We start from the raw sequence: 25,699 nt of genomic DNA, 5'->3' as shown, positions 1-25,699 counted from the left end.
TGTTATATAAATGGCTATTTAACGTCAACTGTTCTTTTTCCTGAATCTCAGGAGGAGCCATATGTAAAAAAAAGTAGCACTCATTTACATTATCCCTCAGCTTTCAGATGATAAAAAATGTCATAATGGTTTATACATTGCAGTTTGTTTGCCAAGGTTTATACAATGCACTGATATTGTAGGGTTGAACAAGATGATCCCACTTGGTTGATACATGCACAAGAATAGATATACATATATATATATATATATATATATATATATATGCAGAGACTTAATTAGTAACTTTCCTTTCCTGATGGTTTTTTGTTTCTCGTAGCCAATATGCATTCAGATAATTCCAAATCTGCCCTATTATGTTCCAGGGTGTCTCTGCGGTGGAAACCTTTTATGAAATTATGAGTAAGTCTAGCCTACATGTACTGGATCCCGAAGGAAAGAAGCCTGTAGCTGTCATCGAATGGAGGGAGGTAGCGCCTCCCTACCTTACTTGTTCTGGTACTATTCATTTCAGTCAGGGATCTTGTTGTTTGGAGGAAACCGTTGATCACGACTGGGTGAGTGCATTTGCTGTTTTTTCGTTCTTTATAAGTTGTTTGGTTGAAGAGGAGAGTACTTGAAATTGAATATTATGAAAATATTCATATATATATATATATATATATTAAACAGGTTTTTTTTCTGTTTCAGGTGACGAAGATGAAAAATCCTTCGACCATATTATCATATGGTCGTGTTTGAGAACCAGAATTTTAATCGCTTGTACGTTTACTCATTAGGTGTTAGAGAGAGTTAATGTTAGTCTGTCTTTAGAGTAAAGGTTATCGTAAAGAAAAATGAAAATAAACTATGGGTAATTTGGCTGCTCCAAAAGGGAAGGAATGGAAAGAAAATGAAGCTTTAAATGCTATGATTTAATATTATCAGGTTTGAAGACAGCAATCGTCTAGACCTTTAAACTTCAAAAAAATATATTTATGCAGGGTTGAGTGATTAATGACTCTTTCTTTTAAATGGATTCGTGCTTGTTTGAAGTTTTACTGTTTGTTTTATTTTTGTTCTAGGTGATTAGTTTCTTAACTATGGCATTTTATTATTATGTTTCTCTTTGTTTCTTTTAAGGCAGTATACGTTTATTTTTCGATTTTTTCCCTTCTGTGTGTTACTCTCAGTTTCTTTTCTTGGTGCATGTTTCTTTTTTTTGATATTTTTTAACTCTTTTGTGGTAGAGACAGATTTTGAAATAGAAGTTTTTCTTCTTTTTTTTTTTTTTTTACTTACATCTAACCGCATTGCACACTTATTATTTACACCCGTCTTAATTGATCTGTTGTATTGGTTTGTTTCAGCTTGCAGTCAGTATCCTATACAAGGTTTGCAGTTTCACATGCTTTGAGGTTTGTAAATAGAAACTCACATTTTTTGATTCAGTTTGTATATTGTTTTCAAGTTGAGAACTTACCAAAAATAATATATACATAATTAATATTTTCAAGTTGAGTATACCCTGTTGAATGATAATAATTTGTTATTTATTTGTGTGTTTATGTTGTTGAGAATCTCTTATGCGGGCACAACTAGTTATCCTTATCTGCTTAAAAGTTTATTTGAACAGGTAATATTTAAGCATCCTCACGTGCAAATGTGTATATATGATCATATTGTTTTGCTGAAATGTTTATGTGGGTGTTTGCATACCAAATAAATGTTACTGGGTGGTTATTTCTAAATCAACCTATGCATACAATCGAATAAACCTTAGGTGTTAAGCCAACATATCTATCTATGGGTTGCTTTGTGTTTGAGGGGTTAGCTTTGTTTAAATAGAGACGCATAGAATTGATGAAGTACATTTCTTTAATTCGTGTCTTGGCATGTAGGCAATCATAATTCTTGGAGATTTGAAATAATTTGTTATCTTATTCAAGGACTTGCAAGAAATAGGTAGCTTCAAATTGAAATTCCATTATATTATCGAAGAGGCATAAAGATAAACATATTGACTCATGTAATTGATTCAACATGAAATTATGATGTCTTTGCCACTATATACACTTTGGATTTTTTTCTTTTTCCAGAGGTTTAATTGCAGCAAGGCTTTTTTTTTTTAGCCTTTTTTGTTAATAAATGTGCACTTCACATTAAATGTGTTTTCATGATGGTTGTACAGTTGTGCAGTATTGGCTGTTTGTAAAAGACCTGTTTAACCCAACTAGACCATTTCTCTTTGCACATTGCTCCCGTGTAATATATAATTATATATATATATATATATATATATAATAACCCAAAACAGTATAGACTTACAGTATAGACTTACAAACGAACAGTATAGACCAACGGTATAGACTTACAAACGAACAACATCACCTAAAACAAAAAACCAACTCCAGTAGAATATGGTAAGTAGAAGACACTTGACTTAAGAGTGATTATCTAATAATAATCCATATTTCTTTCAAACTCAGAAGGTCTAGCATATATAATAACACAGACAAAACAAAACAATCATCTTTGTTTTGAGCATTAATGAAATGGAAAAAAGCATACTGCAGCTGGGTATGGGTATTCATTACCTTCAATCCCCAGCTGAAAGAGTTTCAGCTAACCACAACCTTGAAATGGCTCACTAACAAGCCCGCCGGCCTCAGTCACGTGCTGCCCAATCAAAGGCACTCGATTCCAGAAGCTACAATTTGCACCCAACAATCCAATTTATTTTCAAAACCTTTAAATCTCAATACCAGAATATATATGAAACAAAATCAATACAAAAAAAATTATACAAATAAAAGCATTGAGTTATAGGAGTAATGATTTTAATCACAATATTAACTGCATAAACCGACTAAACCATTTAAAGTACAAGGCATTTTCCTTACATCCTCTTCAATTAGGGAAAGTCAACTACAAAACACAACATCAAACCATTTAACTTCTATCCATACTTAGCACTAAGCCAAACATTGAAAAATTAACAGTATTCAAGCATTATAAATATAGTACTGAAAATGAATGCATTTGCATGTTTGCTGTCCAATAAATCCTAGTGAGTTATCTACATGAAAGATACATACTTGGAAGACACTATTGGGTTGACTTCCTCCCTTTCATTAAATTGATGTAGTATTGTATTGAATGATTTATGTAGTGTAGTTTCATTTTAACTAAAATAGCAATTTGGAAGCAAATGTTTAGATGAAACAAAGTAGGCTAGCTAGTTATAAGCTTGAACTCGGCTCATAGGCTACAAAAAATACCAAGGGCTAAATATCAATTTTTTATAAGTTCGATTTAAAAGTTCCCAAAACACAAATAACTTTTACCAAATATCAACCACACGACATTATGATAAAGAAATTGGGTGAAACTGCTTTCAAGTTAGCATGCTATGATTTAATGTTTGTTGGTATTACAAACATTAATAGCATATATAGACAAATGCATTTTAATTTTTGTAGGTTTAGTGCTATAGGTATATTTTCTTCCTATGCATAATGGAAAAATGATTTTAGGGTTCAACTCGAGTTGGACCTTTTGAAGAATAGCTGGAATTGAATTTAGTTATTTGAACTCCATACAGAGATTAAATCTTATATGGCTATTACATACCTTGAAGATGTTAGCTTTCTGCATTTTAACTGTAAAAACAGTCAAGCAAAAGCCCTTGAACTAGATTGATGGAAACTTGTTGTGTATGAAGAGGCTTATGAAGGTTTATGTACGTAGAATGGGATGGTTGAGGGGAGGCACTTGTTGAAGGCTCAAAGGGGCATACTTAGTATCATCCTGGAATATGAGCAGTCCCAGAATGTTCATTCAATATGTGTTGTATATGCTGGATATGTGTTTTCTGAGTAGTTATTCTATAAATATTTTTTTTTGCTTTTTTTTTTTTTGGAGCTAAATATATGCCATTTTTGGCTATATCATCCATTGCAGTAGAAAGAACTTGGTATTATTGCGTAATACCAATATCTAATATGTTGGGTAGAGTTAATTATATTCTTCAATTAATATGTGACTAGCATGGATAAGTAGTATATATATATCCATGAGATAATATATATATATTAGAATATAAGTAAGTATTTAGTGTATTCCATTTATTTAAATAATTACACTAAACCCATGTGATTGCATGGGTTTATAATAAAAAAAAAATGAAAATTAATGGTCAAGTAAAAATGATATATGACCAGCCTCCATTTATGCATATCACGGCTTTATCTACCTGGATAAGTAGTACTCAGCTATTGATTGCTTCGGGGCTAATATATATGTTACTAGAAGGCTACCTGGGAATTGATATCCCCAACAAATGTGATGAATGAGGGAGATATGGAAGGCATAGACGAACATATAGCCCACATCAAGTTGTAAGGGATGATCTTATGTATTCAGAAGGCATATAATCTGTTTCTAGGTGATTTATAGCATATATGTATATATACATACATATATATACATATATTGACATTACATGTAAAGTTGTTTGGCTAGAATCTTAAATTAGATATACAGCATGCTACATATTGTTATATCAGAAACCAATACTCCATCCAGAAAACATGATCAGCAAATGGGAAGATCGAAGTGCATTATCTAATAGTTGATTTAATTAACCATGCATGCATGTAATATATATATATATATATATATAGGGGAGAGAGAGAGAGAGAGAGAGAGAGAGAGAGAGAGAGAGCTAGATAGCAAGGATATAATATAAATATATAGCCATATTTATACAGAAACTGACAGCCTAAGTCTGTCTCATGAATATCCTACATGTTAATTTTACAGATTAACATTCAACGTCCACTTTGTGCAAATTAGGCTTTATATATACCATAACCATAGCTAAGATTGCAGATCGATTATAACTAATATAAAGGGAAAACTCTATTTTCTTGTAGTGCCAATAGATGAGCAGAGAGTTCCAGTAAACTACATATGTTGTTTGCCTTTGCTTTTTTTTATTTTAAGTTATTAGGTCACAGCATTTATGTGTTAAAGAGTTGGGTTTCGTAGAAGTTTCAAGTTTTTCCCTTTTTTTTTATAATAATAACAGATTTGGGAAAATATCTGGATCAATCATATTCTCTAGAGTTTGTCTAGAGATTTCCATTCATGTTCTCCTCAAGGGAATTGCTATTATAAGAAGTTTTTTATTTTTCTAATAATGAATCTTATGGTTTTCAGTGAGACTATGCAAGACTTATACACACTAATAACATTATGATATATTTAAACTTGCTCCTAACTTTGTAACTAGGAATTAACTATTATGATCTTATAAAAATAGACCAAATATGATTATAGACGTATAATAAAGCTGAAACAGTTTTTAAGCTTCCTAAATGTATCACTTATATGAGATAGCCTCACCTGAAGTTGGCAAAAATATTCGCTTTTAGGGGTTTAAATTGCAGCGACTAAAAACTCACAGGTAAAGACCAATTTTCTTCTAGTGTTGCGTTCAACATCTGGGCTCAGTCATCAACATTAATTGTTTGTGGTGTACGTACCATCCGTATTGGAAATATTGTTTGAGTATATAGATGTTTACATTCCTGGGCATGCAAAAACCAAGTAGAGATTGGCTATTATATATTCCTAGGTATCAAACAGCAAGATCCCAGTTCTTGCTATCTATATATGTGTGGTGTTAATGGACAGCACCACTGTCACATGTATAAAATTGGGTTAAAATGTTTTTTTTATTTTCTATTTCTTGAAAGAGAAACTAATAGGACATGAAACAAGAAAATTAGTATTTTGCAAAGGATGAAGTGACATGAGAGTGAGGAAGATGACCCCGACAAAGGATGGGGATCGTCAATCATGCAAGGCCTTGAATAAGAAAAGGCAAAATGTGGATAAGAACAAAATAAAGAGCGACAATTTGCATATATATATATATCACATGGTCAGCCGGCTGCTTACGTACCTCATATATATGGCATAAATAGCAAGGTATAAGCTCCTCGTAACAACGATAGAGGAAATATTGGTTACTAATCTAACTGTAAAATAAGTGTACATGTGCTTGCACCTTGAGAAAATGCACCTAGATATACTCTTACTTAATAAAGTATGACCTCTTAACTTCTAAAAGAAAAGCACCAAACAAAGCAATAACACAGGACAGACCTACTATATGCCTCTCATCTACGTTGTCAAATAGCTTGGTAGGTTCATGAGATACAATTTGACAGAAAATTATATTCACCTTCTATTATATGCAATGCTTGTTCTCGTAGATAGGAACATCAATGTATGGATGTTTGTGGAGCAAAGATCCACGTTCTTCAAAGGCTTTCGCCAAAATTTATTGAAGAATAGGTTCTTAGCTATCGAAAAAATCACATAAATCCCACCTTTTAGTGGGGAATCCTTCTGAACTTACCAGTTGCGTTTACTATTGAATTTTAAATCACATAAATTGTTATTATTGGTAGTTTTCCCTATACAGGTTCTTTGGCAGTTCTAGTTCTCACGCTTCTTCCCAAATCCCACCTCTTTGTTTTTTTTTTCTCATTCTTATTGCTCTACCACTGAATTTGAGGGTGTTGTTAAGCAATCCCCCATCCAAAATGCTTATTTTCGAATGAAGAATGAATGTATTTTGTGTCAATGTTGCTGGTTGTTTCCTTCTTGTTCTGCCATCCCATCCCTCTGGATCCTTCACAATATTGTGGTCCATATTTATACTGGCATCAACACGCTTTTTAGTATGATATAACTGCGAAGTAGTTAGAAGTTTATTCAGTTCAACCTAACAAGCCTCAGGTGTTTTTTTTAATAATATTAATGCTGACGGCGTGCAAGCACAACTTGTGCCTGTATGAAGCAGTACTGTTCCTCAAATGCTCTAAAAGTTGTCCCCCCAAAATAAAAATAAAAATAAAAATAAAAATAAAAATAAAAAAGGGGTTAAACCCTAAAAACTGAAGCGCCCTGGGTTAGGGGTTTCATGTCAATGGGTCTCAGAGGTACGTCAATTTTCCCACTTTTTGGAACTCTATACCCACTCTTTCTTAATTTATATCCTACTTTCATGTGCTTGATATCCATACTCATATTTCCTCGCAAATTTGTAATTTTCTGTTTCGTTCCCCCGAAAATCTGGGTGTTAAGATAGCAAGGTTAGCACTTCTTACAGATACATCTCTTGACCGTTTATTGTAATTTCTTTCTCCTTTTCAGGAATAACTTACTGACCATTCTCAACATGGGTGCGAAAGGCGCAGGTTTTTTCTTTTTTCCCATTCCAAATTTGTTTATTCAAGCAGTTTTCATTGAATGTTCTGCTTGAATTTGTTGTTCATCTTTTCTCCTTTTTGTGATCTCAGTGAAGAGTTTGGAACCTGAGCTGAATGATGAACAAGAGGAAGAAGAAACCGGTAGGAGCACGACTTCTAAATCTAGGACTCAAGCGAGAGCGCAGATGAAGCAACTAGATAGACTTAAGGAAAAGGTCAGAGGCTCTTGCTCTTGCTCAAGATGTATTTTTGTTATCTTTTAAATCTTAATTTCCTTATATAGAGCATTTGTTCTTTTGGGTTCCATAGTTGCACAGGTATGTGAATCATGAAACCTACTCAAAATTAAAGGGATTTCGCACACTAGGTTGGGTTTTTGAGTTTCGCATTGGCATAGCAATTAGTTAATAATTGATTGAATTCAATTATCACTTTTTAATTGGCATTATATTCTCCAGGTTCCTGAAATTGATCTTAACATTCTCATACTAAGTGCACTAAAAATAGAGCTTAAGCGCTCATTCTCGTGTAAACCAAAATGCACATCCCTACATGATTCAATTCTTGGTATAAGTTGCCTTGTAACAATGATTTCGTATATCTTATACTATATGGATATATCCATTTCATGTTAATACAGTTGATTTTCTTCGAAAGGGGAAATGGTCATAACAAGGTTAACATTCTAAATTCAACTATACTTTAATCCCATCTAATTAAGGTCAGTAGTTTGGGAGATATTGACAAAGAATCCTTTTCTAGTTCCTAGTTGCTGCAATGTGTAATGCGTGTATACACCACAATGGCACTTGGGCAATGCCGCTTTTAAATCAATAAAACATTCTTGTAAAAAAAAAAAGAGATTTTCAAGATTTATGTTGTCTATCAACCTACCACAACCCTTCTTTATCTGTGGCTTGATTCAGTTGATTGATTATCATTATGATTTGCTATAGAGACAATATTTCTGCCTAAAGCAGGTAGAGAGTTGTGCCTCTATTTTTTTTTTGTTCTAAGGTAAACTGTGAGTGTGGACCATTGAGATTGTGGACCAGGGACTCTTGAATCTTGAAAATCAGTTGTTTTAGGGGGCTTTTACTACATTTTTGTGAAGAAATCTAGTTTGTGGTTGTAAAGTGACCAGGTTGTGTAAGACTAGGGGACTGGGGGTCAATTAATTTACATGTGGTATATTACATTGTGCTGAGCTTATGCATTGATTTATGACACTGTAAAGTCCTAACTTGTAAAGTAGGTGTTTTTTTATCAGTAAACGAGAACTTTATTGATGAAATAGGCATAACTTCATGTAAAGTAGGTATGATTTATGCTTTTAGCAATATTTGCTATGGCTTCTTCATGTCCAGGAAAAATCATGTTGTAGAGGGTACCAAATAACTAGTTCAATGGTTTAAATAATGATCAGTGACAAAAATTCCTAGTTTTTAAACAATTTTATATGCACATTCAAACAAAGCAACAGAATTCACAGAAATCAGTTAACTACATATTAGAAGGTACCAAAATTTGCCATAAACGCTACAAGCAATAAGACTCTGTTTCAGAATTTCTGTATCACCCACAAATTTTGCCAACTGCTACTTATTACACAGCTTAGACCACCACAAACAGACAATGCGCAGATATACAAAAATTAAACCTAAAGGAAGAACATGGGAATGAGATTGACAGTGTAAAAAAATTCTTGTACAAGCAAAAATAAATCTGAAAGGAAGAACATGGGAATGAAGCCCAAAAAGATATGCATTCGCTGCAATGTAATAGACAAATTAGACAATAAAATATACCCGAAAGGGAATATATTCCCTGAAAAGCAGACTCGATTGACTGGAAAATGAATCCCAAAAACTTAGCTCCAAGCCGAATATGGAGGTGTGTGGCGACTTTCTAGGGGCAGGAAATGACTCGAAAATGAAGTGATGCCACCATCAAATGAAAGGCACGAAAAAAGTATTCATTCTAGGAGGAATGTGGATTTACAGGTGGGCTGTTCATGGAGAAACACGAACTAGGGGGAGAAGGGTGTGGGAAGAAGGGACTCCGAAGCTGAACGGCATAGTTACCGAAGTAAAGCCTTAAAGTCGCCTTCCGTCCGTCCAAAAATGCGGTGACTGTCGGCAATGGCTAGTGGGGAAATGGGTTTTCTGGTTTTGGTCTGGGCTTTGTCAAAGAGGAGAAGCATGGTGGGGGAAAAAAGATTGGGGGGAAATTAAGACAAAGTTTTGTGTTTTGGCGCCCGCACATAGTGTTACGACGCAAATTACATCGTTGCAACAGACTAAAACCTATAGTGGCGAAAAATATTGACGCTATTACATACATAATCGCTGCAAAGAATGGAATAAAAAAGTCAGGGGTAGAATTCGGCACATGGTGTTAAAAACTTGCGACGATTCCAAACTCGCTGCGAAAAAGTAACATTAGCGGCGATTTTTGTTGTAGCGATTATAAATTCACCGGTAAAAATGACTTTTCTTGTAGTGTGTCGTCTCTTTCGTATTTCTCCTCCTTTTTTTTTTAAATATCAGCCGACTGCACAACCAACTGCACGAGACGACTGTCTATAGAACTATTGCTTTCTTAAAGGGAAATAAAAAAAAAAAAAGGAGAAATAATACTTATAGTCGTGAGTGTGCAAGTATCATGCAGTCGCTTTAAAAAAAGTAAATAAATATGGGACTCGTATGAAAAGAAATTAATTTCTTAATAGTGGATCCCACTCTTTTTTAAAGTGAATGCACAATGTACGTCAAAATAAAATAAAAAAAATTAAAAACGGACCCACCCCTTCGAATTTTCTTCGTGACAAAGTTCCAAGTCCACTTGAAACAGAGAGCATTAAACTGATCAATGCTTATCGAGAACCTGATCATAATTAAATTGAGACCAAATGCAGATCAATGACCATGGATTAAGTGAGAACAAGATAAAGATGCTTTATCTCATAATAGAATAATAGGTATTCAATAGGAACTTCACTGGAGACATTTAGACCCCTTGGACTTCGAGCCTATCTCTAAGACTAAGCCCATACTAAAATTAAGAAGGTTAGCACGATACTTAGGATTAGGAGCCTCACCGACAAGGGTTCGTAACCACAATCATGAGACAAGATAACTCCAAAGAGCTGGAGATAGGCTTACAATTGGATACCATTATCTTAAGCAAGATGACTCCTACAAAACAGGAGATAACTTCTCTAGTTAGTAAGGGATCATGAAGGATCAGAGTTAATCGCCATCATGTCACATTCTTCTATAAATAATTTGCTACAGATAACAAATATCTCCATCTTCATTTTCATATACACTTATCCTTATATTGTTACTGATTTAAATATCAGAGTCTACCCAGGTAGAGAGTGTTGTATCTTGGACGCTTGTTTGTAGAGAATATCAGTAATAATGAAAATCAAACCAATTACAAAAGAAAGTAGTGTACTAGTGGAGCTCAAAATGCATTATTATAGTTTATGATATCATGTTTAATATGTGAACACCCCCGAATGTATACGGTTATTGATGTAAGTTTCTTTGATAAATCAATGATGACAATTTTTTTTTTAAAAATGATCAATTTCCTAAATCATAATAGGTCACATGGCATTTTATATACAATTATCATTTAAATTATTATAATAATGAATTGCAAAATTAGTAGCTGATTTTTTAAGTTTTTTTTTTGCAATTCAAGACCTCAGTTTTTAACTTCTATAAAATTGATACTTCGATTTTAAGAAATTGAAAAATTCAATATCTTTGTCAATTCTCTGTTAGAAAATTCAATGCAAATCACGTGTTAGCCTCTGATTGACTAATACGTGGCATTAATATCCATGCCAACCATTTAGAGATTGACATATGGTATGCAGATGCCACGTGTCAATCACGCCATTACTTTTGAAATCGCGACATATAAAGGTTTCATCTAATGTGATTTCATTTTTCTCCACTTCATGTAAAATCTAATTTAATCTCTGAATTTTTCTTCAATCATTAGAATAATCATTTTATAGGGAAAATTAATTTTATAACTCCTTTGAAAAAATACTTAGGCCCCGTTTGGATATGTAGTTGGTTTCAACTTAAAATATAATAATAATTACTCCAAAATATTGGTATGAGAAGATCTTCTTAAGATTGAAATATAATTACCTAAATTACTCTACAAAGAGATCCTACAAAAGTAAATCTACAAACTGACATGATTTTATATGATTTGTCATACCTACTTTACAATAAAAGTAATTTTATATCCTAATGTACCACATTAAGCCATGTCAATTTGCAGGTTTACTTTTATGTGATCTTTTTGTGGCTAAAACACTTCTCTATTAATTATGTTAGGAGTAGTAAAAAAAAAGTCAAATAAAAAGTGGAATCAATCAACACATGACATAAGGTTCATGTAGTTCGGCAATATGCATATGTCCACCGGAGTTGCAAAATATTTGATGCAGATGAAAAATAAAGATGCAATGAGGCAATATGGCGGCCGGACATGGTTTAATACAATATATAGTAAATCTTAATTAACGGGTCAGGTTAGATCGGTTTAAGAGTCAAACAGGTCAAAACCACAACGAATCTATATCGGATCGATTCATCAAATCAAGCTACACACAAACATATAACCAGGCTCCACACACGTAGGAGACCAACAAATTAAATCAAGTGGCCTTGAGATAATGGCATGAAACACTTCCATAGGACACATGATAGGAGTCCTGATGGCCAGGATGGTGAATCAAGATCTTTTGATCAGTGCAAAACCTAGCCATTTTGAGCATTGACAATGGTGTAGCCAAATGCAAATGCAAACACATATTTAGCTAGTTACACCATTAAATTAACTAAATTGGATAAGCCATATGTAAATGTTTTCCTTACTATGAACAGTGTTACTACATACTTCCAGATGGACTAGTCACCTTTTAAATTTTATTTTATTACTTTTTTCTCTCTCCTCCCATTCTCACTCTCTCTCAACACAATGTCTTTATTTTTTTCTCTCACTCGAATCATTTCCTTTCCTCCCTCGACAGAACCCTTTCTCTAGAAAAAAAACCATCGCAACTCTCTCTCTCTCTCTCTCGACGGGTCTCAATGGATCTCGCGACAGTTCATGAATGATTTTTTCCCTCTATTCTCTATTTCTTCATTCTCTCTCGCTCTAGCCAAGTGACAGTTTGCTATTTCTCCCTCCCAAAGCTCTTGATCATGTGATGATTTCTAGGTTTTCGGTCTCCCACGAGGACGCTACATTTCCTTCATCGTTGTCACTATTCATCACCATTGCCGCTTCACTTAATTGGTGTTCTTACTATCGACTTAGCTAGGGTAAATGAAACACTCTTTGTTTCGCCTAGGGATTTTTATTACATAGATTTCAGCTTGTTGTAATTGTTGTTTGGATGCTTTGCTTAATCTAGATTAGGGTTTTGATTTCAAGGGTGATTTTAGGGATGAATTTAGGATTTCAATTTTTTGTTTTTAATGGGTCCCTTGATTTTTGTAAACATGTAGGAGCAAGAGGGTGGTATTCTAGTTTTGCTTAATTTAGATTAGGTTTCGATTTTCTGTTCTTGCTATTAAGGTGGGTTGGATGCTTGGGATATGTATAATGCTTGTAAATGATATGTATTGTTCTTGCTTTTAAGGTGGCTGTAAAAAATGGATGTTTGTATATTAAATGTTTTGTATATGAAAAAATGTATAAATCAATTCTTGGATTCTTGGGATAAGTATATTAAATGTATTGTAAAAAATGGATGCTTGGGATACAAATTGTCTTTGTTCTAATGATTTATGCTTCAACTTTGCTGTTTGTTTTGCTAATTCCCTGTTATAATTTGCTGTTGTCATTTCCAATATGACTATGAATAATACAATAGTACAAACAATGGGAGTATGAGTAAGCATGTGATTTTATGATTTCATATGCTTCATCTTGATAACGATGAAGCATATATTTCTGAACTGTTTAGCAACATTTTGTCTTTCAATATTTTGTTAAAGGATGAATACTTTAGTTGATGATGATCCCTTCTTCACCACATAATTGCAAAGTGGTGAGGGTGATATTAACAATCTCTTATGGATAGTGCAAATGTTGATGTCCAAACGATACAACCCCAACAGAAAACAAGGGCACCTATTAAAAAATTTCAACGGAGTGTGTCATTTACTGCAGAGGAAGATACTCTCCTCGTTTCAGTTTGGCTTAACATTAGTACATAATCCATATGGGGGACTGACCAAACCTCCACATAATTATGGAGTAGGATTTATGATTACTATAACACCTATAAAAAACTTAACAGTCCAGAACAATTTGTACCCTCTTTGATCAATCAGTGGTCAAGCATTCAAAAATGTAACAATAAATTTTATAGTTCCATGCCTCAAGTTGAAGGAATGCATCCAAGCGGTGCGACTGAGCTAGACAAGGTATAATGTTTTTTTCCATTATTATTGTTGCAATTTTTAAGTCTTTGCACTGATAGAGTATACTAATTGTGGAGCAATTTTGTAGACTAATAAGGTGAGAATTTTGTACTGAGAGATCCAAAAAACCAACTTCAACATGAAATATTGTTGGAATCTTTTGAGGTAACAACCGATATAGCAAGCGCACATGGAACCCATAAGAAGAAAAGATAATGTGTCACGTTTAGGTATTACTCCAAACTCAATACGATTAGGGGAAGACATGGAAAATGTGCCTGTGGATGTGAGAAACCTCCAGGCAATAAGGCTGAAAAAGAAAGAGAGAGACGAAGAAAAGGTAAGGAATCACAAGTTAATGAGTTTAATGAAGCCTTAAGGCACATGAGTGATTATAAGAAGACTTGTATGATGGAAAGAAGATAAGCAATAATCAAGGTTGGCAATGATAGATTTGAGTTATACTTCTTAGGAAGAGAAAACTTGATATAGAAATTAAGGCTAACAATGATAGATTGGATTTAATAATTCTTAAGAAGAGGAAAATTCATATAAAAATTTTGAAATTGGATATTGATTCCATGAATTCTGTGCAATAAGAGTATTTCTATAATTTTTAAATGGAAATCATTGAGGAGCAAACGAATAAGGTCATATCTTGTACATAGTTGTATGCTTGGTTTTGGTTTATTTTGATTGGTGGTAGACTTGCTGGTGCATATGTTGTTGGGTGATTTTGTAGTTGTTTTTTCATTGTGTGGTGATATGTTTTTTGACTTGCTTGTGGGTCGACTAGGTTTTTTTTTATTGTGCTAGACTTATTGGTTTTTTATTGTACTGGACTTAATGGAATTGCTGCTTGGTTGCTGCTTGGAAGCTGGTTGCTGCTTGGAACCTGGAAGCTGGTTGCTTGTTGTATGCGAGAGGAGTTTTATTGTTTGCTGGAAGCTGATTGATGGTTGGAACTGCTGGTTGGTTGTTGCTTGTATGCTGGTAGCTTGGAATGACATTGATAAAAAAGGACAGCTTTCTGAAATTGATTACATATACATTAATGTAATGTAATGGAATGGAATGACGTTGATTTTGATACATGAAATTTGTATTGTAGACAACGTTTTGTATATTGAACTAATTTGAAACAATTTTCAATTTATGTTGATGAAACTGGGTTGGTAGCACAAGCTATCATTTTAACTTGTTCAAAATCTGAAAAATTGTTCAAAATCTAAAAAATCACAACTCCAGGGATGAATACTTGCACAAAAGGATTTTTGGTTTACAATAAGAAGAAGAGCAGAACATTGAAATTCAGGGGAGAAAAAAAAAAAGGAGGAGAAGAACTCACCAATTCTACTACAAAATTTCCAATGAGGCTGTCGGAGTATAGCATCCCATATAGAAAACATGGAGTTAAAATCCAAAAATAGAAAGGCCAAAGCTAAAGTAGACAATATACATTAATTAGAAGGTTAAAGTAGACAATATACATTAGTTAGTTATTTTCTATTTTTAGTATAAATAGATATAAACACAAATGATCAACTACTTGATTCATTCAATTCTTTCCATTTCAGATAGTCTACATATGATATTTTTCTGCTTTTCATCATTTTCATTACCAATTTATGAAACTCTTGACATGGTATCATATTAGTAAAATTTCGCAACTCATTTTCTCTACTAGAAATTGATTCTTTCTTGTTCTTTCTTCAAGATTTTATGCACTACATTTAATTTTATAGTGATTCCTCTGTTGTTCTTTTGATTCTTTGCTATTCTTGCTTTTCTTGAAATGGCTTCTATCAGCTCTATAGATTCTGTCAATTCAGTTCCACAAACTAATCCATCAAACTGCCAAAGTCCTTCCATTCCACAAAATAATCCATCAGAAGATTCATCAAGTCCATATTATCTGCCTCCGAGTGAAAAGCCTGGTGCCCTTCTTGTCTCAAAAATTTTTAGTGGTGATAACTATGTTGCTTGGAGCCGCTTGATCATCATTGCTTTATCTGTCAAGAATAAAGTAGCATTCATTGATGGCTCAATTCGACCTCCAAAGCTTTCTCAGTCAGTTCTTTACACAACATGGATGAGGGCCAATAATTTGGTACTTTCTTGGTTGATAAATTCAATTTCCAAAGCTATTCGAATAGCTTGTTGTATGTTTATTCAGCTCTTGATCTTTGGAATGAATTGAACACACGTTACTTAAGAAGTGATGGACCAAGAGTTTTCCATTGAAAAATCTTTGAGTTCAATAAACCAAGGTTCTTCATCCATTACTGAGTATTTTAGTATCTTCAAAGCATTATGGGATGAATATGTTAGTTTTCATCCTTTCCCAACTGCACTTGTGGAAAAATGTCAAGTTGCACATGTGATATTTTTCATTTTCTGTTACAGAGGCAGCAGTCAGATTATGTTTTGAAATTCCTTATTGGTTTAAAGGAGTCTTATGCATCTATCAGAAGTCAATTGCTTCTTTCCATACCATTACCAACTATGGCAAAGGTTTTTTCTTTGCTACTTCAAGAAGAGAGCCAAAGGCAACTGGCCAACTCAGTCTCAACTGAAACTCATGCATTGATGGTAAAACAGTTTTCTACTCCAGCAGCAAACCAGTATAAGTTCTCAAAAGAAAAGGCCATGAAGTCTTCACTCCATTGTACACATTGTGGGTATTATGGACACACTATTGACAAGTGCTTCCAACTTCATGGATATCCTCCAGGCTGGACTGGACCAAAAGGAAAAAGAAACTATTCTTCTATTCATGCTGCCATTTCAACCAATGAAGTTTGTGATCAAAATACAGACGAGTCTCACATGGTTTCTTTAACCTATGAAGAATTTAATAAACTTTTAGCTCTTGCCAATTCTTCACAATCTTCTTAGCCTTCTTCAAATATCAAGAATTCCTTAGCCTATAACTTGTTACTTCTGCCCAGTTCTCGGGTAATTTTTTCTGCAATTCTGTTTCTGCTATACCAGATCACTCTTGGATATTAGATACTGGTGCAATAGATCACATGATCTGTTCACCATATTTCTATTGTTCTCCTCCTAAACCAATCAACATATCTATAAACCTACCTAATGGACAAATTATACCAGCCACACATTGGTACAATTTGCATTTCCAATAATCTTTTCTTGCAAAATGTCTTGTGTGTACCCTCATTCTCTTTTAACCTTTTATCTGTTTCTAAGCTAACACAATAGTCTAATCTTTCTTTGTCTTTCTTTAGAACTCATTGTCTTTTGCAGGACCAATCAAAGAGGAGGATGATTGGGATTGCATTTGAGAAACAAGGACTATATTGTTTTGTACCTTCCTGCACAATCTCTAAATCCAATTCAATTCAATTTTCTGCTATTTCTCAAAAACCCTTAGACCTATGGCACTATAGATTAGGCCATGTATCTTTTTCTAGAATTTCTTCCCTCAAACACTTACTCTTCCATCTCTATGGATTGTCAACATACATGTGATATATGATATATGTCCTTTGGCAAAGCAAAGAAGATTACCTTTTCCTGTATCACATACAAAATCTAATAAAATTTTTGATTTGGTGCACTGTGACATATGGGGTCCATTTGCTACTATTTCTTATTCAGGTTATAAATATTTCTTGACAATTGTTGATGATTTCACACGATACACTTGGGTTTACATGCTTAAAGCTAAGTCTGAAGTTCCATTTCTGCTAAAAACCTTTTGTATAATGATAAAAACTCAATTTAATGTTGCTGTCAAAACCATAAAGTCAGATAATGGACCTGGATTTTTTCTCACAGATTTTTATAGTAAAAATGGAATTTTACATCAAAAAAGCTGTGTTGAAACCCCACAGCAAAATGGAACAGTTGAAAGAAAGCATCAACATTTACTTAGTACAGCTAGAGCACTAACATTTCAATCAAATATTCTGTTGTCTTTTTGGAGTGACTGTGTTCTTACAGCAGCTCATATAATCAACAGAATACCTACCCCTCTTCTTAATAATAAAACCCCTTATGAAATGCTTTTCAACAAAACACCAAAACTATCTCATTTAAAGGTGTTTGGTTGTCTTTGCTTTGCCTCTACACTTCAAAATCACAGACATAAGTTTGATCCCAGAGCTGTCAAATGCTTATTCGTCGGGTACCCCTCTGATGTAAAGGGTTATAAAGTCATAGATCTCAACACTAATAAAGTGTTCATCTCCATAAATGTCATATTCCATGAAAATATTCTCCCTTTTACAGACACATTCTAATTTACGAAGTCATACATTCATATTCCCACCACCAGAAAACAACCATTATTTTTCCACCAATCCTACTGCTCTTCGTAATCAATCTATATCATCAACTTCTCATGATGATAACCTTCATTCATACACTGACCAAGATGTGTCTATGTCTCAGAATAATACAATTTCCAATGATCTACCACAACTTAGAAAATCCACTAGAGTACGAAAACCATCTATTCTTCTGCAAGATTACTATTGCAGTCAAGTTACCTCTAATGCAGCCCATTCAACTTCTTCTAATGATGGTTCTACTAAAGGTAACTTCTATCCCATTTCTCCTTTTCTTTCTTCCAGCAAATTATCATCTTCTCATAAAGCTTTTCTTGCCTCAATAACAACTTCATATGAACCCAACACATATAAACAAGTTGTCCAATTTCCAGTATGTCAACAAGTTATGAAAAATGAATTACATGCTTTACAGTTAAGTAAAACATGGGAGCTTGTAACTTTACCTAAAAATAAACAAACAATTGGTTGTAAATTGGTATTCAGAATCAAATACAAATCTGATGAAACCATAGAAAGACACAAAGCAAGGTTAGTGGCAAAAGGTTACACTCAACAAGAAGGGTTAGATTTTTTTGATACCTTCTCACCTGTTGCCAAGATTACTTCCATTCGACTTCTACTTGTTGTTGTTGCTATTAAAAATTGGCACAATCACCAACTAGATGTAAATAATGCATTTTTACATGGTGAATTATATGAAGATGTTTACATGGACTTGCCCCCTGGACTGCCTAATCAGAACAACAAAGTTTGCAGACTTTTAAAAAGTCTCCGTAGACTTAAACGGGCATCTAGACAATGGTTTGAGAAATTGTCTAACTCTCTTATCACCTATGGTTTCACTCAAGGAAAATCTAACTACTCATTGTTTATCAAAAAGTCAGCAACCTCTTTTGTGGCATTGCTTGTTTATGTTGAAGATGTGTTGCTAGTAAGTGATGATTTGGAACAAATTAAGCTCTTGAAGAAGTTCTTACATGATCAATTTATAATTCAAGACTTGGGACCATTGAAATATTTTCTTGGCCTAGAAATAGCAAGATCTAAAACTGGAATTTCACTTTGCCAACGAATATATGCCTTGGACATATTACAAGACACTGGTAACCTAGGCTCAAAGCCTGCTGCTTTTCCAATGGAATCAAATCTCAAACTCACTGCTGATGATCCAGTGTTTTATGAAGATCCATCAGAATATAGGAGAAAAGTCGGTAGATTGTTATATTTTGACAATCACCAGAACAGATCTTGCCTATTCTGTCCAAGTGTTAAGTCATTTTCTAGCAAAACCAGTTGTCAGCCATCACAAAGCAGCAATGAGGGTCCTCAGATATCTGAAAGCTACACCAAGGCAGGGTTTGTTTTTCTCATCATCATCAGAACTTCAACTCAAAGCCTTCTCAGATAATGATTGGATAGGCTGCCTCGACACCAACAGAAGCATAACAGGTTTTGCAATATTTTTGGACAATTCACTAATTTCTTGAAAGTCCAAAAAGCAAGCCACAATTAGTAGATCATTTGCTGAAGCAAAGTATCTAGCTCTTGCAGCTGCAACATGTGAGGTGCAATGGTTAGTCTATGCCTTGTTGGACTTGCAGATTGATCATCAACAGCTCTATACACAGATAGGAAATCAGCAATGTCTATTGCCACCAACCCAATTCGGCATGAAAGAACTAAGCATATACAAATTGATTGTCACTTGGTTCGAGAGAAATTGCAAGAGAAGCTTATTAAGCTGTTTTACATTCCCTCTTGGTTACAGTTGGTAGACATACTCACCAAGCCACTGGATTCATTTCCATTTCATCACACTCAACGCAAGATGAACATTCTCAATATTCATGTTCATCTTGAGAGGGGTGTTGGAGTATAGCATCCTATATAGAAAAACATGGAGTTAAAATCTAAAAAAGGAAAGGCCAAGGTTAAAGTAGACAATATACATTAATTAGAAGGCTAATGTAGATGGTATACATTAGTTAGTTATTTTCTATTTTTAGTATAAATAGAACTACTTGATTCATTCAATACTTTCCATTTCAGATAGTCAACGTATGATATTTTTCTGCTTTACATTCTTTCCATTTCCAGTTTATGAAACCAATCATACATGCTCTAGAATTCCAAATTTCAGTCGTCCTTGTGAAACCAAGAAAAGTGGCGCTGAATTTAGGCTCTGTTTTCGGCACTTCCAACTGAAATTTCCCAAACCCATTTCATTTTCCTAACTAGAATTTCTAGACAAACAAACAAAAAAAAAGAAGATTTAAAATGAAAAGCAAGCGCTGAAACAAGAACATACTCCAGCAGGAAGCTTTGCAGCATGGATCCTAAAGGATACGTGCTTCTTAAAGGTTGCACCATTCAGCTTACGATTACAGAAAAGTGCGAGTTGCTGGTTCTGACGGTTTATCGGAGCTGCGGAAGGGAGGAGAGGGGACGGTAATGTGGAAGAAGAAGTTGCTATTGTTTTGGTTCTACGACCGTAACCGTTGCTTCTTCATCCACCTTATCTTTCTTTTTTCGATTTGTTTTTCGGCCACCTTATCTTATATGTACAGATTGATATTGTGTTGATGTGATTTGGTATCGATTGTTTCATAATTATTTTCATCTCATTTTATTAATATAATTTTTTTAAATTTTTATATAAAATAAAAGGAATAATTTAACTTTTATAAATGTTAAAATAAAAATAATATTAAAAAAATATATTTTAAAATATTTTATTCTATTTTTATTTTTTATTTTCATTCATTTCCATCTAAATCAAAGAAGCCTTTATCTCTGTTTTTTTTTTTTATCTTTCTTTTTTTCCTGTCCCATTTTGATACACGTTCATCGATCACATCCAATTCAGACTAACGTTTGTTATCTTAATTTATCTCAATTTATTATTATAATTTTTTTAAATTTAAATATAAAATATAATAAATAATTCAATTTTTTTAAATTTTAAAATAATAATAATATTATAAAAAAATAATATTCTAATAATATTTTATCATCTCAATTCAACTCAACTCAACTCAACTCCACTCAACTTATTTTTTCAAAACGCCGTCTTCAAGCATCCAGAAGGGTAGAAAAGGTCCAAACATACTTTTCAATATTAAAAAGTATGAATTTAATGCCGTAAGCTAACGGCCCAGCTTTTTTAGTTCTATCCCACGTGTATTGAAATGCACAAGGCTTTTCCTTCTTTTTGAAAAGTCTATGTTTTTGTTTTTTTCTTTTAAGACTGGTTTGAAGACATTCATGAATTTAACATGTTTTCTGTGACAGAACATTCATGTCTGTATAATACTGGGAAAAAGAAGACTGAAACAAAGAGCAAATTATGAAAAGTTGGGAAGCTTTAATTTATGGCTGTTGCAACGAAAGAAGATGAACTATGCATTTATGACAACAAATTATCAATCAGGTGAATATGGTGATGCATGCAATTATAAAGTCTCATGCAACAATTGAAAAGGCAAGTGGAGAAAGAAACCACTAGACAGTTGTTCTCATTTCTCAATGAACTCAGTAGCAGCTTCATCCATTTATTTAGCTTGACATGTACAAGATACCCCACTTTCTTTAAAAAAAATGACCATGTTCAAGGTGCCACATGGATAGCCATGTTCAAGGTGACCGCCTTGTACATACCAACTCTCCGAGCTTGACCTTCTTGTATTCGTATTTTAATGATTCACATGGAAGACCTCAGGTCTTCTATCAATTATGGATTACCATGACATTCCGGAATATGTTAAGTGTTACTATATCTTAGAAGTGGTGCCTGTGTTATTATGCATTATATAATATCAAAAGAAGTATTGCTTTGGGTCTCACCAACACTTGATTGGCTCCTACTTGAACCTACACTAGATTTTGAATATTGCTTATACATCCGCTCAATGATCCTCCTTAACCAATCAACAAGTTCAGACGCTCGCTCATTCTCAAGAAAATTTCTAAAACAAAATTCTAAAACTTCTAACTTGAAGCGCGGATCAAGCATAGATACAATAAACAACATTTTGTTCAATTTCTCAAAATCCCCCCAATACTTGTCATATTTCAACAACATCCTCTCCGACATGGTTTTCAACATATTACTCTCACTCAGAAAATTTGTTCAAATAATTATAGACTGTAAATACTTCTCTAATTAACAAATTTGAAGTTGCATAAATTGAGACTGAAACCCGCGAAGTCGTATCATAAAAAAGCTTCAAAAATTTTACAAAAACCTTAATAGTTTCCCAATCATGTAAAGTTGGTATTCCTTGTCCAACCTCACGTAAATATGGGCCAAACTCATTGTCTTCATCTTGCATCACCTCAAACGCCGCATAATATTTGAGAGCCGCACTCAACATTAGATATGTTGAGTTCCACCTAGTTGGAACATCAAGACAAAAAAGCCCACCACCCAAAATATTTTGCTTCTCTACACATGACTTGAACTTATTAAGTCTTGCAGGGGAAGATTTCACATATTTTACTGCATTTCGAATCTTGACAATTGATTTATCAACTTCTTTCAATCCATCTTGAACAATGAGATTCAAAATATGTGCACAACATCTTATATGCATAAGTTTATTCTCTAATACCATACAATCCCTAAGTTTGGCAATTTTCCTCAGATAATCAATGGCCGTAGTATTAGAGGATGCATTGTCGACTGTGATTGTAAATATCTTCTTTATGCCCCATCCAAGTACAGATGACTCAATCTCTTTTCCTATTGTTATTCCTTTGTGATCAGGAACTTTCTTAAAATCTATAATCCTCTTATGCAAGATCCAATCATCATCAATAAAATGGGCTGTTATGCACATATAGTTAAGATTTTGAATTGATGTCCACATGTCAGTAGTGATGCAAATCTTATAATCAGATGCCATGAACATGTTCTTCAACTTATCTTTTTCTAACATGTACATCTTCATACAATCTCGCATAATAGTAATGCGAGAGGGGATTGGAAATCTAGGCTCAACTACGGCCATAAAGTCTTTAAAACCTTGTTTTTCTACAAATCTAAATGGTAGCTCATCCATGATTATCATTTTAGCTACCGCCGATCGTATTTTCTGTTCATTGTAATTAGCAAGTCCAACACTAGGACTGCTAGTTGTACCATCCTCCCCCGTCTTCCTAGTCCCGGTCATTTTTTATTGGGGGTTATCCTTTCCAACTCCACTAGCATTAAAGACTTTACATGTCTGATGATGGTACTTCAAAGATGAAGTACCTTGTTTTTTAGGATGACATAACAAAACCTTACCACAATAATCGCACGTGGCTTTGGGCTCATTGGGATCCTCAACATTCTCAATTCTCATAAAGTGTTGTCATACATCTGATCTTCTCCGTTTTCTTGTGATAGGAGAGCGAACTTGAGGACTAGTTGTTGGGAGAGAGCTATCCAAAGTTGGAGGTTGAGTACTATCCAAATGAATCACATTGAGCACTGATTCAGACCCAGATGAAGGCATATTCCCTGCAAATTAAAGAAAAAAAAAATAGAGTAAGATACCTGCAAATTAAAGAAAACATATTCCCTTAAAAGGATGCAAAGAGAGACTCAAGCACATAATAACTATCCAAAAAATTGATCCGTTTCAACTCCTTTTTCATTGATCAAATCCAAAAAGAGAGGATATATATGCCATATATATAATTATCCTAATTCAGATCATATTCAGTGGCAGTGGAGAATGCCACTGAATATGTTAACTGAATCATGCTCATATAAGTTACATAGAGGTTCTGACATTCTTGCCATTGAAAGTGGGGAGAAAGGGATCGAAGAGTAGCACTGATCTAAGAGCTGATAGGAAAATCATCTTTTGCATTTAAGGTTATACAAAGGGAGAAATTGTTGAATAGAAGCAACAGAACTTCCCTAGATTACATGTACACAAAAGAAATGACCATTTTGGAAAATTCTTTCAGGGGGTTCGGGCATAAAGGAACTCCACCATCAGATCAAATGCCCCAATCGATGAGTGCTAGTGCTCAGAGGTCATTTCAGAGCAAAAGATCAGATTCAGTTCCAACACTGGTTAGAGGGAAGAAGGTGGATTTGCTATAAGTAGAAGCCCAAGTACTTTTTCTGTATATCCTACACTGGACATGATTCAGTTACATAGAATCAAATGAACATTGGGATTGTATCATGGATTTGGAGCTGAAGAGGTATGAAGATGCTGCCTATTTGCCCTTTGTTAAGCATTTACATTAAAGCAAATTATATATGCAAGCAGCAGTTCCTGCTGACATACGCAGTTGCTTTTGAACAGAATATGGACAGTTTTATGGATTAACAAATGAAGGAGATATCTGTATATTAACAAATCTCCCTTTGTAAAACATTTTACTTATCCATCGTTAGGGCCATTGTTTGTTGCAGTGGTCGGGTTTTGGGCCCTCAAGCATGAGTGCACAGGTTTGAGTCTTACAACAGTCACTTTGTGCAAAAATGTTAAAGTGTAGCATTGGTCTCTAAACTAGGACCCAGTTAGATGGGACCCAATTCTAGGTAACTGGCCTCATTTAGCATCCAACTGATCAAAAGTGCTAGGAAACAGGCCATAAATTCCATAGTTCCCCTATTTGGGATGTATAGGAAACGGGCCATAATTGGTCCACCACCTCTGAGGATAAGAGGATAGACAAATTATCCTTTTTAAGGTGGCACCTCAACTGTAAATTTGTAATGATGCCACTAAGAGTGGGAGTGGGGTCTTAAAAGCTTAAAAACCATGATGGCCCAAAAGGATAATTTCTCCACTAATATGTGCAGGCTCTTGACATTATATGGGAAAAAAATATCATTAGCTTAATGTATTCACATTTGGAGGGAAAATTTTACATAGAAGAAGCAACAGTTGTGGTTAATCTTGCCTCTCAGTGACTGCAATATGAACCTAGAGAGCAGCCTAATATAAAGAATCTTGTTTCAACTCTAACTCAACTACAAACCAAACCAGATGTTAGGAACGTTGCTTTAACTAATTTATTTAATCATCAGTTCTAATTGTTACTGTTAGTCAAGCAATCTGTGAACTTAAGCATATATGCCTTTTTTCAATTTGCTATGATCATGATTCTCCCCCACCACTTCTCCCATTATACATGCATGCTCTAAACTGAAGTGAAACTCAAACCAAATCCACGGCTTTCCCATGTTTAGACACATTACAACCTCCATCATAGCGACTCTGCCTCTACAGAGACACATTTCATGCTCAGGAATATGTTCTAACATAAACCCAGACTACGAAACTGGTAATCAAATTCTTGAAGTACCAGAGTACCAAAACAGTGTGTGATTGGGTTCATTATCACACTGAAAACTCAACCAAAAATATAAGAACAAACAAAACAAAATCGACACAATCATTAAAATAAAACAGATCTCAAATCTCACAACTAAAACCCTAAACACAAAATCATTTATCTTTATGCATTGCTACGAAAAGAAAAGGAGAAGAAAACCCTAAACCAAATACCAAATTTTACCACGAGCATAATAGAACAAAAATTTCGAGAAAGCTGAAATCTACGACAGCAAAGTAGAAGAATTAATGGGTTTAACCCACTAACCTTGATTCTGAGTTGCGATGGAGAGAGTGAGATCTGC

The 25,699-nt window shown here is 34.1% G+C and overlaps 1 long non-coding RNA gene across 1 annotated transcript; it reads left to right on the top strand.

Annotated features, from left to right (window-relative positions):
- The first annotated feature begins 6,909 nt into the window (after window positions 1-6,909).
- On the top strand, window positions 6,910-14,848 carry LOC109017778. The gene is made up of 4 exons (XR_002000440.2): window positions 6,910-6,995; window positions 7,210-7,253; window positions 7,356-7,480; window positions 14,610-14,848. It is a non-coding gene; the product is annotated as an uncharacterized LOC109017778 (long non-coding RNA).
- Window positions 14,849-25,699: the final 10,851 nt, after the last annotated feature.

The sequence above is a fragment of the Juglans regia genome, chromosome 4 (genome assembly GCF_001411555.2).
Source record: "Juglans regia cultivar Chandler chromosome 4, Walnut 2.0, whole genome shotgun sequence".
Taxonomy (NCBI): domain Eukaryota; kingdom Viridiplantae; phylum Streptophyta; class Magnoliopsida; order Fagales; family Juglandaceae; genus Juglans; species Juglans regia.
This window is presented reverse-complemented; position numbering and strand designations above follow the sequence as displayed.